The following is a 16,513-nucleotide window of genomic DNA, read 5'->3' as shown; positions in this document are numbered from 1 at the left end:
CTATTTTATTAGGTAGGATTGTTTCATTTCGTGTTGTTCCAAAGTTCCCTTTGGCACTCCTCTTGTTTTTTAAGTTTTTGTCCAGTTGTTGCTCTGCTTGTGTATTTTTTCCTACCTTGTCTTCTAGCTCACTGATGCGGTCTTCTGCTTGTTCTAGTCTACTGTTGTTGCTTTCTATTGTGTTCTTTATTGCAGAGACATCATTTTTCATTTAATCTTGGTTCATTTTCATTTCCTCTTGGTTCTCTACACATATTGAATTTAAATTCCATCCTTTTCAGTGATCTTATGACCATTGCTCTCAATTCTTTCTCTGACAAATTCCTTGCCTCATTTTGTTTACTTCCTTTTCCAGCGATTCCTCCATTTGTTTTGTATGGGGGCTGTTTCTTTGTCTCCCCTTGTTCACTCCCTCTCAGCGTGTCTGGTTATGTACCTCTCTCTCTACCACATTGACTGAATGGCACACAATACAACACAAGAAGACACAACACGGAGGGCAGCAAGCAGAAATGTATTCACAATACCAATAACCCCCAAATAAAGGTGACCACTAGAGAAAAGAGAATTAGGGTATAGAAAGGAGTGCAAAAGTGATATTGAGGAAAGGAAAAAATATAAGAGAGAAAAGAAAGAGAAGAAAAAAGAAGGGGAAAAATATGCATATGGGGAGAAAACTCCAAAAAACCAACAACTAATCCAAAAAATGCAAACAACAAACACTCAGAAAAGAAGGAGGGAGCTGAATCTGAAGAGTCAGAGCTCATTTCCAGAAGGTAAGATCAAAGAATTGAATGAATGGTGAAATAGCCACAATTCAGTATAGAGGAAGCAGAAAGAGAATGAGTTTATAAGAAGAAAAGTAAAAAACAAAATACTAAAATATATATATATTGAAAAATATATAAAAGAATATATATATACTAGAGACCTGGTGCACAAAATTTTTGCACTAGAGGGTTTTCGCTCAGCCCAGCCTGTACCCTCTCCATTCTGAGACCCCCTGGGGGATGTCCAACTGCCAGTTTAGTCCCAATCCTGCAGGGATCCGGCAGTCGGACATCCCTCTCACAATCCGGGACTGCTGGCTCCCAACCACTCGCCTGCCTGCCTGTGTGATTGCCTCTAACTGCTTCTGCCTGCCAGACTAATAGCTCCCTAACTGCTCCCCTGCTGGCTTGATCACCCTCAACTGCCCTCCCCTGCAGGCCTGGTCGCCCCCAACTTCCCTCCTCAGTTGGCCTTGTTACGCTTAACTGCCCTCTTCTGCTGGCCTGATCACCCACAACTGCCCTCCCCTTCGGGCCATCTTGTGGTGGCCATCTTGTAATGATGTAGGGGTGGCCATCTTGTGACAACATGGGGACAGCCATCTCGTGATGACATGGGGTGGCCATCTTGTGGTGACCATCTTGTGGTGGTCATATTGTGATGACGTGGGGGCGGCCATCTTGTGATGAAGTGAGGGCATCATGTAAGGGTGAGAGGGCAGGAGGGCCACCTAGGCTTTTATTAGTATACTAGAGGCCCAGTGCATGAAATTTGCAAATGGGGAGCGTGTCCCTCAGCCCAGCCTGCACCCTCTCCAATGTGGGACCCCTTGAGGGATGCCCGTTTAGGCTAGATCCCAGCAGGGAGTCGGACATCCCTCTCACAATCCAGGACTGCTGGCTCCCAACTGCTCGCCTGCCAGCCTTCCTGATTGCCCCTAACCTCTTCTGCCTGCCAGCCTGATCACCCCCTAACCACTCCCCTTCCAGCCTGACTGATGCCTAACTGCTCCCCTGCAAGCCTGTTTGCCCCTAACTGCCTTCCCCTGCAGGCCTGGTCACCCCTAACTGCCCTCCCCTGCAAGCTTGATCGCCCCCAACTGCCCTGCCTTGCAGGCCTGGTCCCTCCCAACTGCCCTCCCCTGCTGGCCATCTTGTGGTAGCCATCTTGTGTCCACATGGGGGCAGGATCTTTGACCACATGGGGGCAGCCATCTTGTGTGTTAGAATGATGGTCAATCTGCATATTACTCTTTTATTAGATATGATAGAGCCTTGGTGCATGGGTGGGGGCCAGCTGGTTTGCCCTGAAGGGTGTCCTGGATCAGGGTGGGGGTTCCCTTGGGGCGTGGGGTGGCTTGGGCGAGGGGCCTTTTGTGGTTTGCAGGCTGGCCACACACCCCAAAGACCCAAGTGGAGGACCTGGTATCTGGGATTTATTTATCTTCTACAATTGAAACTTTGTAGCCTGGAGTGGAGGCCTAGGCCGGCCATGGCTGCAGAAGCTTGGCTTCCTCCATCGCTGGGGGCAACCCTAGCCTCCTGCTCTCTCCAACTCTGTGGCTGCTGCCATTTTTGTTGGGATTTATCTATCTTCTATCATTGATACTTTGTAGCATTGAGTGGAGGCCTAGGCTGGCAAGGGCAGGCGGAAAGCTTGGCTTCCTCCATTGCCAGGGAAACCCAAGCCTCCCTCCTGCTCTCCGTGGCCCCAGCCATCTTGGTTGGGTTTATTTGAATATTTGCTCTTGAATGCTGGTGGGCGTGGCTTGTGGTGTAGTGGTGGTATGGTCAATTTGCATATTACCTTTTTTATTAGATAAGATATATATATATACTAGAGGCCCATTGCACGAAGATTCATGCAATAGTCCTTCCTTCCCCTGGCTGCTGGCACGGTTTTTTTTCCGGCACCCAGGACCCAAGCCACAGGGGAGCCAAGCCTTCAGCCTTCAGTGGAGCCAAGCCTTCAGCCCTCAGGCTTGGCTCAGGCTGCAGCAGAGCCTTCGGTCTTCAGTCTTCACTCAGGCTGAGCCTTCAGTCTTCACTCCGTGCCTGTGTATGCAATTTAACCGCCATTTTGTTGGGTTAATTTGCATACTCACTCCTGATTGGCTGGTGGGCGTCATTGAGGTACAGTTAATTTGAATTTTTCTCTTTTATTAGTGTAGATATATATTAGAGGCCTGGTGCATGAAATTCATGCATGGGGGCGGGAGGATGTCCCTCAGCCTGGCCTGCACCCTCTCCAATCTGGGACCCTTCGAGGGATGTCCGACTGCCAGTTTAGGGGAGTTTACTCCAGCCATTAGGAAAATCACACAGAATTTCCTTGACATACAAACAGTGTGGTTTTATGAGTTGTTTTAATAATAATGGCTATTCCTTTAAATAATATCCGCTTACATACAATACAGCTGGTACTATGAGAATTCAGAATGTTAATATCACAAAATCATAGAAGGTTGTAGTGGAAATAACCTTGATTGTGTAGTCCAAACTTTTACAAATATTGGAATTCCCTTTTTAAAGATTTTGAATCCTTTTTGTCCTAAGAAGCTTAACCAACTTTTGAGGTAATCCATTTTCTGTGAAAGAACTGGGGGACTCCGGTGGCAGGCAAGCGGCATGGCCAGACCTGCCTGGGGGTAGGTCCAGCTGTGCCGGGCACCTGCTGCCCCCCCCTGGGACTGGGGGACTCCTGTGGGGCTGAGGGGACTGGGCACCGCCATCTTGTAGCTATGTGCACCGCCATCTATGTGACTGCATTATGGTCAATTTGCATATTCCCTCTTTATTAGATAGGATGTTTTTTCCCTTTCTTTAACCTATCTATCTATCTATGTATTCATCTATTTTTGGAAAAGGAGAATAGAGAACATATAGGCTTGAGTTGGTGATTGAAACTAAGCTATTAGTAGAAGAAGACCAAGTGAGGAGTGGAAAAAAAGAAGAAAAAAAAAAAAAAAAAAGTCAAGAAAAAAACCCTAACAAACAATCAAACAAATAGCAACCACAAGACAGAAATAAAGAGGGAAAAAAATAGGCTAGTGAAGAAAGAGAAAAGAGAAGTATGCATGGAATTGGAGCAGGGGAGAGAAAATTAGATATATGAGTAAGATCAATTTTTAACAAAGAGTAAAAAGAAATGATAGCAAAAACTAAAGCAGGATTAGGGTAAGAAAAACAGGATGAAAAAGGGGAAAAGTGAGGAAGAGAGTGTTGGCATAAAGATAAAATTGACATAGAGTAAAATAATGCTAAAATGAAAAAAAAAATAGAATGTAGAACACTAACCCAAACATAAATTAAAAGAAAAAAAAGAAATAAAATAAAACTTTAACAAGGCAAAATAATGGTAATAATAATAATTAAAAAGAAAAATATAATAACAGAAAAGTAAAATAATGTGAAAAAAATTCGTATGTTTAGTAAAAAATAAAAAAGGTGAAGTAGTGCCGAAACCGGTTTGGCTCAGTGGATAGAGTGTCGGCCTGCGGACTCAAGGGTCCCGGGTTCGATTCCGGTCAAGGCATGTACCTTGGTTGCGGGCACATCCCCAGTAGGGGGTGTGCAAGAGGCAGCTGATCGATGTTTCTCTCTCATCGATGTTTCTGGCTCTCTATCCCTCTCTCTTCCTCTCTGTAAAAAATCAATAAAATATATTTAAAAAAAAAAGGTGAAGTAGTGAAGGTTGTTTGCTTCAGCGGAGCTTCAATGACCCATTGGGGCTGGTTTAAGACCCCTCTCTACTCTTCTGCCTGGAATGTCTATTTTCTGTCAGGTAGTCAGTCACAGTGTTGAAGTTCCCCGCGATCCACCACTCCTCTGTGTCATAAGCCACAACCTTGTTTTCAAGTAGGCAGGATCACTCTGCTCACTTTGTTTCTGTGCTTGCCTTCAGTTGTATTTACACAAGCATCTATTTCTGACACAACTCCTAGGTGGAGGTGTTTCTGTATTAGTTTTTAGGATCAAATGGCCCCTCAACCCAGTGGTTAGACTATTCTTTCCCTGCCGCACTTAAGACTGGGTTGGAGGGATGGAGCTGGTTTCCCTATTCTGCTCTCCAGTTTCAACAAAAACCACCTTCCCCTGCAGTCTCAGTGAGTGTTTTTAATTGGAATATCCTATGTACTGGACTTAGCAAGCAAAAGCAAGGAAGTAAAAAAGACAAAGGAACCTTGCCACCTAGTGTTTTTCTCCCCCTGGCACTGTGTGGCCAGTATAGAACTGCCTTTCTGGGCACAGTCTCCCACAGCTGTGGGCTTAGATCTAGAGTCCCCCTCTGCCAGCATTCCTGTGGACCCCCCTTCCACATTTGAGGGCTACACTGACCCCACGGGCCATGGATTTGGTGGAGAGCAGTCTCCCTCTGAGACTCTAGTCCCCACTGTGCATGTTTCTCCCTCCAGCCTGGATCCCAGATCTCACCTCTATCTAGGCAATCTCTGACTTTTCCATCATGGACTGCCTCACCAGCTGTGTTTAATTTGCCAATTCCAATTTAACTGGTGGATGTTATTCAATTTATCTGTTCCTTCTCTTTGATCAGTGAGAAGGCATAGGACCCATATTCATCCACCACCTTGTCTTCCCCTGGACAAACTTTTTAGGTGCCCGTGGCCAGGAAGGCTGGAGTCTTGGCGTTCATGGGTTTGCAGCTGAGGCAGCTGGTCCTGGGTGTTGTGGCTGTAGGGTCCCAGGAGGTATCTGAGGTCTCACCGGTTGAAGGTAAGGCTGGGCTTCCAAACACAGCCGCTCTTCCCTTCAATACTGTGGCAGAGCCAGCCACTTCCGGAGAGATTTCAGTGGTAGTAAAGGCTGCCTGCCCTGCCAGGGGAGCCTGGTCTGCCAGTCCCCAACAGTCTTGTGGAATATAACTGTCCCTCACTCACAAGTACAGACACTCCCCACATGTCCACGCATTCTCCTTTCGCTCTCTCACTCACACACTATCTTGCAGCCTGCCATCCCATCGGCTGCCATCTTGGATCCCCCCCCCCACCCCATTCATTGTTTGGTAGCATGATATTATCCTTCAGGTTTATCTTTGTTTTTCAGTTTTGTCTTGTAGTTGATTTCTAGTTTCATATTATTATAGTTAGAAAAGCTGTTTGATATGATTTCAATCTCCTAAAATTTGTTGAGACTTGTTTTGCATCCTAACATGTTGTCTATCCTAGAAAAAGTTCCATGTGCACTTGTAAAGAATGTTTATTCTGCTCATTTTGGTGTGAAATGCTCTGAAGATATCAATTAAATTCATCTCTTCTAATTGTGTCATTTAAGGTTGCTGTTTCATTTTTTATTTTCTGTCTGGAAGATCTATCTATTGATGTCAATGTGGTGATGAAATCCCCTACTATGACTGTATTACAAGACAGAAATAAAGAGGAAAGTCTCTCCCTTTATGTCCATCAAGATTTACCCTACATATTTATATGCTTCTCTGTTGGGTGCATAAATCCTTATAATGATTACATCTTGTTGTTTTATTGCTCCCTTTATCATCATGTAGTGCTCTTCTTCGTCTCTTACTAAAGCCTTTGTTTTATAGTCTATTTTGTCACATTTAGATATTACTACCCAAGCCTTTTCACATGAATAAAATATCTTTTTCTATCTTTTTTAAATTTTTATTATTTTTTATTGTTTAAAGTATTACACATAGTAGTACATATGTCTCCTTTTTTTTTTTCCAATTGATCTTCTTGAATTTTAGTTTCTGTGTAGGTTTCATTTTAAGGTGGGTCTCTTGTAGATGAGATATATATGCATCTTATTTTGTTATTCAATCAGCTAACTTCTGTTCTTTGATTGGAGCATTTAAACCATTTACATTCAAAGCAATTTTTGATAGGTATATATGTATTGCCATTTTATTCTTTTTACTATGTTCTTCTGTTTTTCTTCTTTTTCTCTCCTCCTCCTTCTCCTCCTTCTCCAAGGCCCTTTAACATGTCTTGTAATGCTGTTTTGGTAGCAACACACTCCCTTAGTTTTTTCTTGTCTGGGGAGTTCTTAATTCCTTCTTCAGTATTAAATGATAGCCTTGCTGGGTAAAATAGTGTTAGTTGTAGGGTCTTACTTTTCATCAATTTGAATATTTAAAACCAATTCCTCCTGACCTGAAATGTTTCTGTTGAGAAATCAGCTGACAGTCTTGTGGGAGCTCCCATGTTGGTAACTGTCTTTTTTTTTTTTTTTTTTCAGCTTTTCAGATTCTCTCTTTGTCATTTTCTTTTGCCATTTTAATTATGGGGGAGGATTTGGGTAGTGGATCTCCCATGAAAAGAAGGATTCAGGGAAGGTGGGGGTGTGGACTTTCCATAGAATCACACCACTCAGCCTGTTCCAGATTTTGCCCCAATTTTGGCAGGGCAGAGCCACTAGGAGTTGGGTGTTTAGCATTTATACTATGATGTGCCTGTTTGTGAGTCACTTTGAGTTTACCCTACTTGGACTTTATTGATCTTCCTGAATATGTACATTATCATTTTAAAAATAAAATTGAGAATTTTTTTTACCATTATTTCTTTGAATATTTTTCTACTTTTTTCCTCTTCTCCTTTTGCTACTCTTATCATATGTATTATGGTGTTTTCAATGGTGCTCCACATTTCTCTGAAGGTCCATTAAATTTTCTTCATTCTTTGTCTCCATTCTTCAGATCAAATTATGTTTGCTTGCTAATTCTTTTTTTTTGTGCCATTCAAGTTTATTCTTGAGCCACTCTAGTATTTTACTTCAGTTATTATAATTTTCAAGTGCAAATTTTTCATTTAATTCTAAACATTTTTTCTGGAGTCTCCATTCCAGAAGTGGAGGTTAGGCAAAAGAAGGGATTCCCCACCTCTAGGCCAAACTTCTTAGGTATTTAACCCCAGCAACAAGCATCTTGGGGAAAGATAAGAAATGTTGATGTCCTATTTTTCCAGGTAAGAATGACTTCTGACTAGTATTTAGGAGTAAAGTGAGCCCTGTTTTCTTGGCTGAAGCTGTTTGGAATGGAATTAATCTCTGAGCAGGATGAGAGGTAGTGTCCTTGATTCAGTTATCACAGACCTTTGACTTTCTTACTTAATTTTCATAATTTTTTCTTGAATAGATGTTGCTTCATTTGCTGTTTGCCCTTGGGACCATTTACAGAGTCTTTAAATTATTGTTTTAAAATAATATCTATGAGTTTCAATGGGGAGTGGGTCAGTGGAGCTTGTCACACAATCATGCCAAAAGCAAATTTTCTACCAGTGAGTTTTCAGACTATATAGACAGCAGGTCCTTTAATAATGTTGTTTCATTTAATGTTTTGGTATAATGTTGGTGAGGTGCCACCAGTATTTAACACTAATATATATCAATTAGCCTATTATAAAACTTGTTTCTTTATATATTGTTTCACTTAATGTTGCAGAATCTATCAATGATGTTAAGGGAAAATACACACACACACACACACACACACACACACACACACACACACACACCTGTTGGATATATGGTTTGCAAACATTTTCCCCTAGTATGCAATATTTTACATCCTTCTCACATGTGCTTTCATAGAATGAAAGTTTTATAATTTTGATGAGGTCCAATTCATCAAATTTTCTTTTGATGGATCAGGCTTTGATGTCAAATCTAAGAATTATTTATTTAGCCTTAGATTCATAAATTGTTTTCCTCTACTTTTTCTAAAAGTTTTAGAGTTTTATGTTTTATATTTAAGTCTGTGATGCATTTTGAGTTAATTTTTGTGTAAGGTATTTAAGTTGAAGTTTATTTTTCACCCATGAATATCCAATTGCTCCAGCACATTTGTTGAAAATGCTATTCATCTTCTATTGAATTGTTTTGTACCTTGGTCAAAAATAAGTTGAGCATATCTGTGTGAATCTGTTTCTGGTTTTCCTATTTTGTTCCATTGATCTATATGTTTATCTCTCAGCCAATACCACATACTCTTGATTACTGTACCTATATAAGAAGACTTCATTTTTAATAAAATATTCCCCCAACTTTATACATCTTTTTCAAAACTGTTTTAGCTATTCTCCTTTTCTTGTCTTTTAATCTACATTTTAAACTAATTGTTTCTCTATATATAAAATATTTTGATGGCATTTGTACAAAAATTGTATTAAACTACACTTATTCTTCCACCTCATGAACATGTTTTTTATTTCCATTTATTTAGGTGTTCTTTGATTTCTATTATCAGCATTTTATAATTTTCAGCATATAGATCATATAGCCTGGGGGTAACACAATTTAAATGTCTGACAATAGGGAATTGCTTAAATAAATATAGAACATTTTTGCAATGGGATACCCTGTAGACAGTTCAAATGACAATATAGAAAAATAGTTATTAACATATAAAATCATTTTTAACTATTAGAATGCCCTTAATCTTTTCTTTTTTAATTTTAGATTTCTGATTAATGGAAGGCACACACAAAGATCACTAGCCAAATGGGAAACAAGTGCTAATTGTATTCAATTGGTCAAGATAGCTATAACCCCCAATGTAGAGCTATGGTTTAGAGAAAGTAATGCAGGATACTTACCTGGCAGGGGAGATACCATGATCACAAAGGTGGTTTTCCCAGGGCGAGGCTTATCCATTGCACTCCGGATGTGCTGACCCCTGCGATTTCCCCAAATGTGGGAAACTCGACTGCATAATTTGTGGTAGTGGGGGACTGCGTTCGCGCTCTCCCCTGAAAAAAAAAAAAAGGAAAAAAAAAAGAAAGTAATGCAGGTTTGTGGATAAGTTTGCTACATTTCCATGCCTCTTAAATCTGAAAAAATGGGCTTGGGTAACTTGACTCAACCAGTTCTGTGGATGAGGATGAAAGTCTGCCACATATATCAATTACAGGCAGAAGAAAAAAATTGTTAAAACTTAGCTAAAAGGCACCTTATGACTTTTTATCTAGTTTCCTTACCTTATAGAAGCAGGGTGTAGAGCAGGCATCCTCAAACTACGGCCCGCGGATCACATGCGGGTGTTGTTGCCATTTTGTTTTTTTACTTCAAAATAAGATATGTGCAGTGTGCATAGGAATTTGTTCATAGTTTTTTTTTTAAAACTATAGTCCGGCCCTCCAACAGTCTGGGGGACAGTGAACTGGCCCCCTGTTTAAAAAGTTTGAGGACCCCTGGTGTAGAGGAAATCCAGAAGTGCCTAGGCACAAGAAATGAAAGGAAAAAGGTATACTTCTTTTTAAGTATTATAATCTTGCTCATCAATATATATGGCTCCCCAAATTTTTTCAGAGTTAACAACTACACTAATGAGAATGATAAAAGAAGGAGTTAAGGAAATTGTAAAGAATGGATGTAAAATCTGTCTATTATAAACCTGTATGGGGAGAGAGAACAGAGATCTCCTGAGTTTCAAATCTGCAACATGAATAGAGTGGCATAAGTTTTCCACCTCTGCACAATATTCATGATGCATTGTGAAGTAGCAAAAAGCAGATTACAAAATGGTCTTTATGTTGTGATACTACACTGAGTGGCCAGATTATTATGATCACTGAACGCACTCAGTGTATTACAAAATGGTCTTTATGTTGTATATATATATATACACTGAGTGGCCAGATTGCAAAATGGTCTTTATATTGTATATATATGTATATATATACACTGAGTGGCCAGATTGTTATGACCACATCAGTACTTCATTGGGCCACCTTTTGCCTTCCATACTGCAGCGATTCTTCTTGGCATTGAGTCCATGCGATGTTGAAAGGTGATGTGAGGAATCTGACACCATGCCTAATGAATAGTACTGTCCAGTTCTGTGAGATTTGATGATTGTGAAACCAACTGCCTGATGGCTTTTTTAACTTCATCCCACAAATGCTCAATTGGATTGAGATCTGGTGATTGTGGGGACCACTTAAGCAAGGTAAAATCTCCCTCATGTTCTTGAAACCACTCCTGCACAATACGAGCACCGTGGCATGGCGCATTGTCTTGTTGGAAAAAGCCATCTCCATTGGGATACACCATCAACATGATAGGATGAACTTGATCAGCAACGATACTTAGGTATGTTGTGCTATTCAGACGTTGTTCCACATGAATTAAAGGGCCCAAGTCATGCCAGGAAAGCATGCCCCAAACCATAACACTGCCTCCACCAGCTTGAAGGGTTTTACTCATGCATATGGGGTGCATGCTTTCATGCTGTTTCCGCGAAATTCTCACTCTGCCATCTGCATGATGCAATTGGACATGTGCGGGGGCCTGAAGCGGCAGGGGCCAAACATGGCGGGGATCTCCTTTTCCGCGTCCCGCGCGGAAAGAGAGATGAACGAACCGGTCCTGAATGGAGGCGGCCAGGGATTGAGAAATAATAGAAATAAAGAAAACAAGACACAAAATAAATTCATGAAGCTGGGGCTGGGTGGGATGCCATCTTTTCTCTCTGATGGAGAGGCAGCATGACGACGACGACCCTGAGCCACCCAGCAGGTTTATTTTATATCCCCAAAATCCAGGAAGTAACACCAAAACTTAGGATCAAAGGAGCTTATTTGCATTCTTAACTAGGCCCTAGCATTACTGGATTTACATATCTAGACCCCCCCCTGCTGACACCTGGGCTGCTATGAAGTCAGAACTGATTAACATGTCCAGCCTCATTGGGGAAGCATGTTCCCAGGGTGTGACTCGGCCTAAGCCCTGAGTTCGGCTGACGATAATTAAGGAAATGCCCAGGTGCCTCCCAGGCGGCCCTCTACAGACATGTGATTCGTCGGACCACATGACTTTTTTCCAATGCTCCACTGTCCAATCCTTGTGTTCCTGTGTGAATTGGAGACATTTTATCTTGGTAACTGCAGACAGCAAAGGATTTTGAACAGGCCTTCGGCTTCCATATCCCATACGCTGCAGTGTACGGCTAATTTGCCTACAAACGTCAGGTGGTCATAATAATCTGGCCACTCAGTGTATATATTAGAGGCCTGGTGCATGAATTCGTGCATGGGTGGGTTCCGGCCAGCCTGGCCAGGGGGAGGGGACATGGACAGTTGGCCGGCCTGCCTGCTGGTTGAACTCCTGATTGAGGGGACAATTTGCATATTAGCCTTTTATTATATAGGATATACATACAGTGAATGGCCAGATTATTATGTGTTCAGAGATCATAATAATCTGGCCACTCAGTGTATTTTTACAATTAAAACACAATAAGCATAGGTAAGTGGTCATATAAAAAAGGTCAGAAGGGTAGACAGTGCTTAATTTTAATAGTAGTTATCTCTAAGAGTAAAATTCTAATAAACTGTTCTACTTATTTTGTTGTTTATATTTTATTATTGTTATACAGTAAACTTATAATACTTATTCAATTTATTGAAATTAAAATAAAATATTTCAAAAATTCTTAAATCTGTGAGCGTACAATGGAGTCCCAAAGAGTCTGTCAGAAATAGAAAGAAAGTCCCATAGATACTAGTTAATCCACCTCTCTGTGTTCTGATGTGGAAACATAGTCCTGTACTTGAAGAATGGGCAGTATCTCCTCCTCAACAGAGACTTCAGTGACTATCCAAATATCACAAAGCAAGTGTAAGGCCCCTGCAGAATCTGAACACAGACAGAACACCCTCCACCAGACATTTAGCTACAAGCAGTTACTTTAAGCATCAGGTATTAACTGGCCAATACTAGGTTCTTTATTTCACTTACAAAGTTAAGTTATTGTAAATGTCTCCTTTTGGGTATCTGTGTCAGGTACATTACTAGTATAAATCACTTGTTATTAATTATTAAATTATTTTAAAGTGATAAAATAATGTAGCCTGAAAACTAGCATAAACTACTTCTTTCTGAGAATGCTGGAAGCAGGAACCCTCATCTTCTCTCATCATATATACCGGGAAAGACAAAATCATTCACCACTACTTATTTCTCCTCACCAAGTTTTTCTTGGGGACTTGAAAATTGGCATCGATTCAAAGGAAGAAAGGATGTGAATCATAATAGAACTTTCCTTTGAGGGCACTTACCATGGCAGTGGAGTACAATGTTGAGAGCACCAGTTTGGAGGTCTACCCATTGAATTCAAATCCCACCACTTGTCAAGTATTTGTAGTAGTATCTCATTCACATCCTTTCATCTTTCTGAGATTCAGTGTTCCTTCATCTAGAAAATTGTATAAAGTGGGTTTCTATGAACCACTTTTCCACTTGCTTCCATCTTTTTAGTTTCTGTTTTAAATATGTATATTTCCTTCTCTTCTGCCAAGAATCTGGTACTGGAAATGTTGCTCTTTTCTTGGAGTGTAGGCATACTCAAACATTCTCATGCCTCTTGAGCCTTAAACCAGTACTTTGGGGTTTTCAGTCTGCAAACTGAAAATGAAAAACAGATTTCCACTGCATAATCACATACAGCAGAGCTATGCGTGACTCCAACAGTTCAAGCAGAGCACTCCTAATGGAATGGACTGGAGAGTGGAGCCTGTTGCCAATCACTGAAAGCTTTATTCACTGGAGACCAGATGGACTCTAAGGTTGGTCCTGGAAAAAAGGGGCTTTTTAGGAGAAGGCTGCTCCCACTATGGGTATAAGCTACCCAGATCCAGAAGCCCATGTTAGAACAAAGACAATATGAGTACAAATTACATAATAATACAATGTGGCCATACACAAGTCATAACCCCTATGGAATACAGTTCTTTTATTTTTGAAAATCATGATAATAAACTCTAATTCACTTATTTCACAGGGAAGGATTAATATAAATCATGGGGCATGCATGCCTTAAAAGCTTTACTACTGTGTTTACACATGTGTTATCACTATAGTTGCAGAGGGTTTAATATGATACCCACCTCTGGTATTTTGAGCTAACAAAGCCTAAGATCAGGAGAATTGATTAAACTGGGTTCAAGCCCTCCTGGGAGATACAGTGAAGGCAAATTTTCAATTGATAATAAACATTCGATTCTGGGACAAAATCAGAGGACAACAAAATTTACACAAGGGGCAACAATTGCTCCAGTAGGGTAGGATGGAAGTAGTAAAAACAAATAATCATGTATCCAATCCTAGGAACATAGGTTACACATTTTGTGAAAGATGTTTTAGGGCATAACAAAGGATGTGATCTGTCTCTAAGGAGCTTCTTTTTACAAGTTTCTAAAAATAAACATGGCTGCTTTTGGAGGCCTCCAAATAATTGTGATCTCATAAAGAGGAACTTTTCCCAAGTGCTATCCTTGAGAACTGGAGTTCGTTTAGAAAGGCATCCTTCTGAGAATAAGTTGAACAGATGGTGTTTTGCAGAATCAACTTCAGAGCTTGAAAAAGAATGATAAATCAATAGTCTCTAAAGAAAGTGAAGGAATAAAAAACAGCCTTAGAGAAAGGGCCCAAGAGTGCAGGGAACAGTTCAGAGAGTATTTGAGGAAATAAGAATAAATTATGCCATAGGCCAGAGTCCAGTGAAGGCAGACTAGAGGCAGGAATGAGATATTTAAACTCTGATAAACTGGACCAGACATAGGCTAGAAACTTATAGTCTTCTCCTCTTGGTTCCTTTCTTCTCTCTGTAGTCCCAATATCACAGTTCTCTGACTTGACCTTCATCCCAGCATTTCCCAGGAGCCTTGTCTCCAGAGGTTCCTGTGATATAACACTGTTGAGCAGCTCCTATCTAGGCCAGGCCAGCAAACCTAACAGATTCCTCCTTACCCCTGCCAAAGCCTCAGTTACTTTTCCTCAAAGGTTTTATACCTACACTTTTTGACTCAGTAGATTTCTGGAGGCTATACTTCTGCACTCCATTTTTAATCCTTTTGCTTTTATCTTGATCCCCTTTTATCACCTGACTGCCTCATGTCCAAATGCTCCCTTTCTACTCAGTCCAAGAGTGACACATAAGTAATGTTTTCTGTATTGACAAATTAATTAGTTGTGACTGCTTGATGCACCATGTTGGAAAGCATTGTGTGGCTCTATCTGTACTCTAAAGGAGAGAATACCATGACTAAGTGCCACTGTACATAATAATAAGAGTGTGGGTTGATGGGGGATTGGGAGTGGCAGAATGTGGTCTATATATTTGTTGACTGGGGTTAAACCTTTGTATAAATGGTAGATAGTGTGGTAGGCTTTGATTTAGGCTTACATATTTGAAATACTGACTTAAATCAATCCCAAACTCACCCTCATCCTTATTTTTCCCATTCACTTTAGGACAGCCTGTAAGAAAGTGTACTTGAATACTAAGTAAGCTATTAGGACTCCACGACCCACGCCATACCAGGAATTTTGACTTCTGTCTAGGAGGCCGATGTTGGGAAAGCAGAGATAAAGTGCAAGGTACAGAGGATAGAAAAGTTACAAGCATTATGTATTTTATGGCTTGCATGTGCCCAGTTCAGTGGCAGGACAGGACTGTTTGGATAAATAAAATGCAAAATTGTCATCTTATACAAATTTTCAGTCTACATGCCCAGCTTCAAATACCTGTTGGGCCATTATCAGAATTCATAATTCTAGCAATATTGTCTCCTTGCTATACATCTTAGAGGGAAATAAGTTCCTAAGAAAAAGAATATATTTTATTTATTTTACAATTTGGCCTAACAACTTCTCCCTCCAATTATCAAATAGGCACTTCACATTCCTCAGGAAAATGCATTTTAACCAAGGGCCCACAAAAACGATGTGGTTTTCTCCTTATTTTGGCAATGATGGTCACCCTCCAAAAGCCATGTCTATAATTGTATACATTAAGCATTGTATTTAACTGTGAATAACAGGAAACTTAATACAGTGGTTTTTATTAAAGATTTTATTTTTCCTCATAATATGTCCAGAGGTAAGTGAATCCTTGAGAAATCCAAGCTTCTTCTCATCTACCATTCAACCAGGACTTCCACAAATAGTTTTGATAATTTTTACAGTCTAGCATTGGCCAGTGAGGGGGTAAGTGAAAGGTGAAATTGACTCTGTGGTTTAAAGTAACAACTGCTTCTTTTTCTCACAAAGAAGCTACATAGTTTGGCTATGGTCAGTCATATCTTTTCAAGACAACAAGATGGCTACTCTACTTCCTTTACCATATACACTTGCTAAATAAGAAAGAGGGGGAGGGCAAAGAGGTAAGAAAATACACAAGATGAATCATCCTGACTTAAAGAGCTTTTATAGAAACCCTATTTGGACACTCCCACTTATATCTCAATGACCTGAATTCTGTCACATGCCCACTTCTAATTGCATAAAAGTCTGGAAAATGTATTCTTTTTAAAATTATAAAAGTAGTCACACAAAAAATCAGATATATGTTACTAAGAAGGAAAAGTTGAATAATGCATAAGTGAAATATATTTTCCACAATAATATTCAAAATTGATAATTTTTATTATAAATTTTTTAAAAAATCATTATTGTTAAAATTATTACATATACCCCCCCACACATTACCCCTATTGACCTCTTCTAGCCTGCCACCTTGTCCCACCCCAGGTCTTTACCACCCTATTGTCTGTGTCCATGAGTTATGTATATATGCATATAAATTCTTTGGTTAATATCTCCCCACCCACCCCTACCTTCCCTCTGAGATTCATCAATCTGTTTCATGCTTCTATGTCTCAGGATCTATTTTGTTCATTAGTTGATTTTATGCACTAGATTCCACATATGAGTGAGATCATGTGATATTTGTCTTCCTATGACTGGCTTATTTCTCTTAGCACAACACT

The 16,513-nt window shown here is 40.3% G+C and overlaps 1 non-coding gene across 1 annotated transcript; it reads left to right on the top strand.

The window, feature by feature from the left end:
- The first annotated feature begins 9,332 nt into the window (after positions 1 to 9,332).
- LOC114229044 (U1 spliceosomal RNA) lies at positions 9,333 to 9,496 on the top strand. Its single transcript, XR_003615140.1, has one exon. It is a non-coding gene; the product is annotated as a U1 spliceosomal RNA (small nuclear RNA).
- The last annotated feature ends 7,017 nt before the right edge of the window (positions 9,497 to 16,513 follow it).

Source organism: Eptesicus fuscus, chromosome 1 (assembly GCF_027574615.1).
Source record: "Eptesicus fuscus isolate TK198812 chromosome 1, DD_ASM_mEF_20220401, whole genome shotgun sequence".
In the NCBI taxonomy this organism is placed as follows: Eukaryota; Metazoa; Chordata; class Mammalia; order Chiroptera; family Vespertilionidae; genus Eptesicus; species Eptesicus fuscus.
Note: the sequence above shows the minus strand (reverse complement) of the source record. Positions and strands in the feature narration are given on the sequence as shown.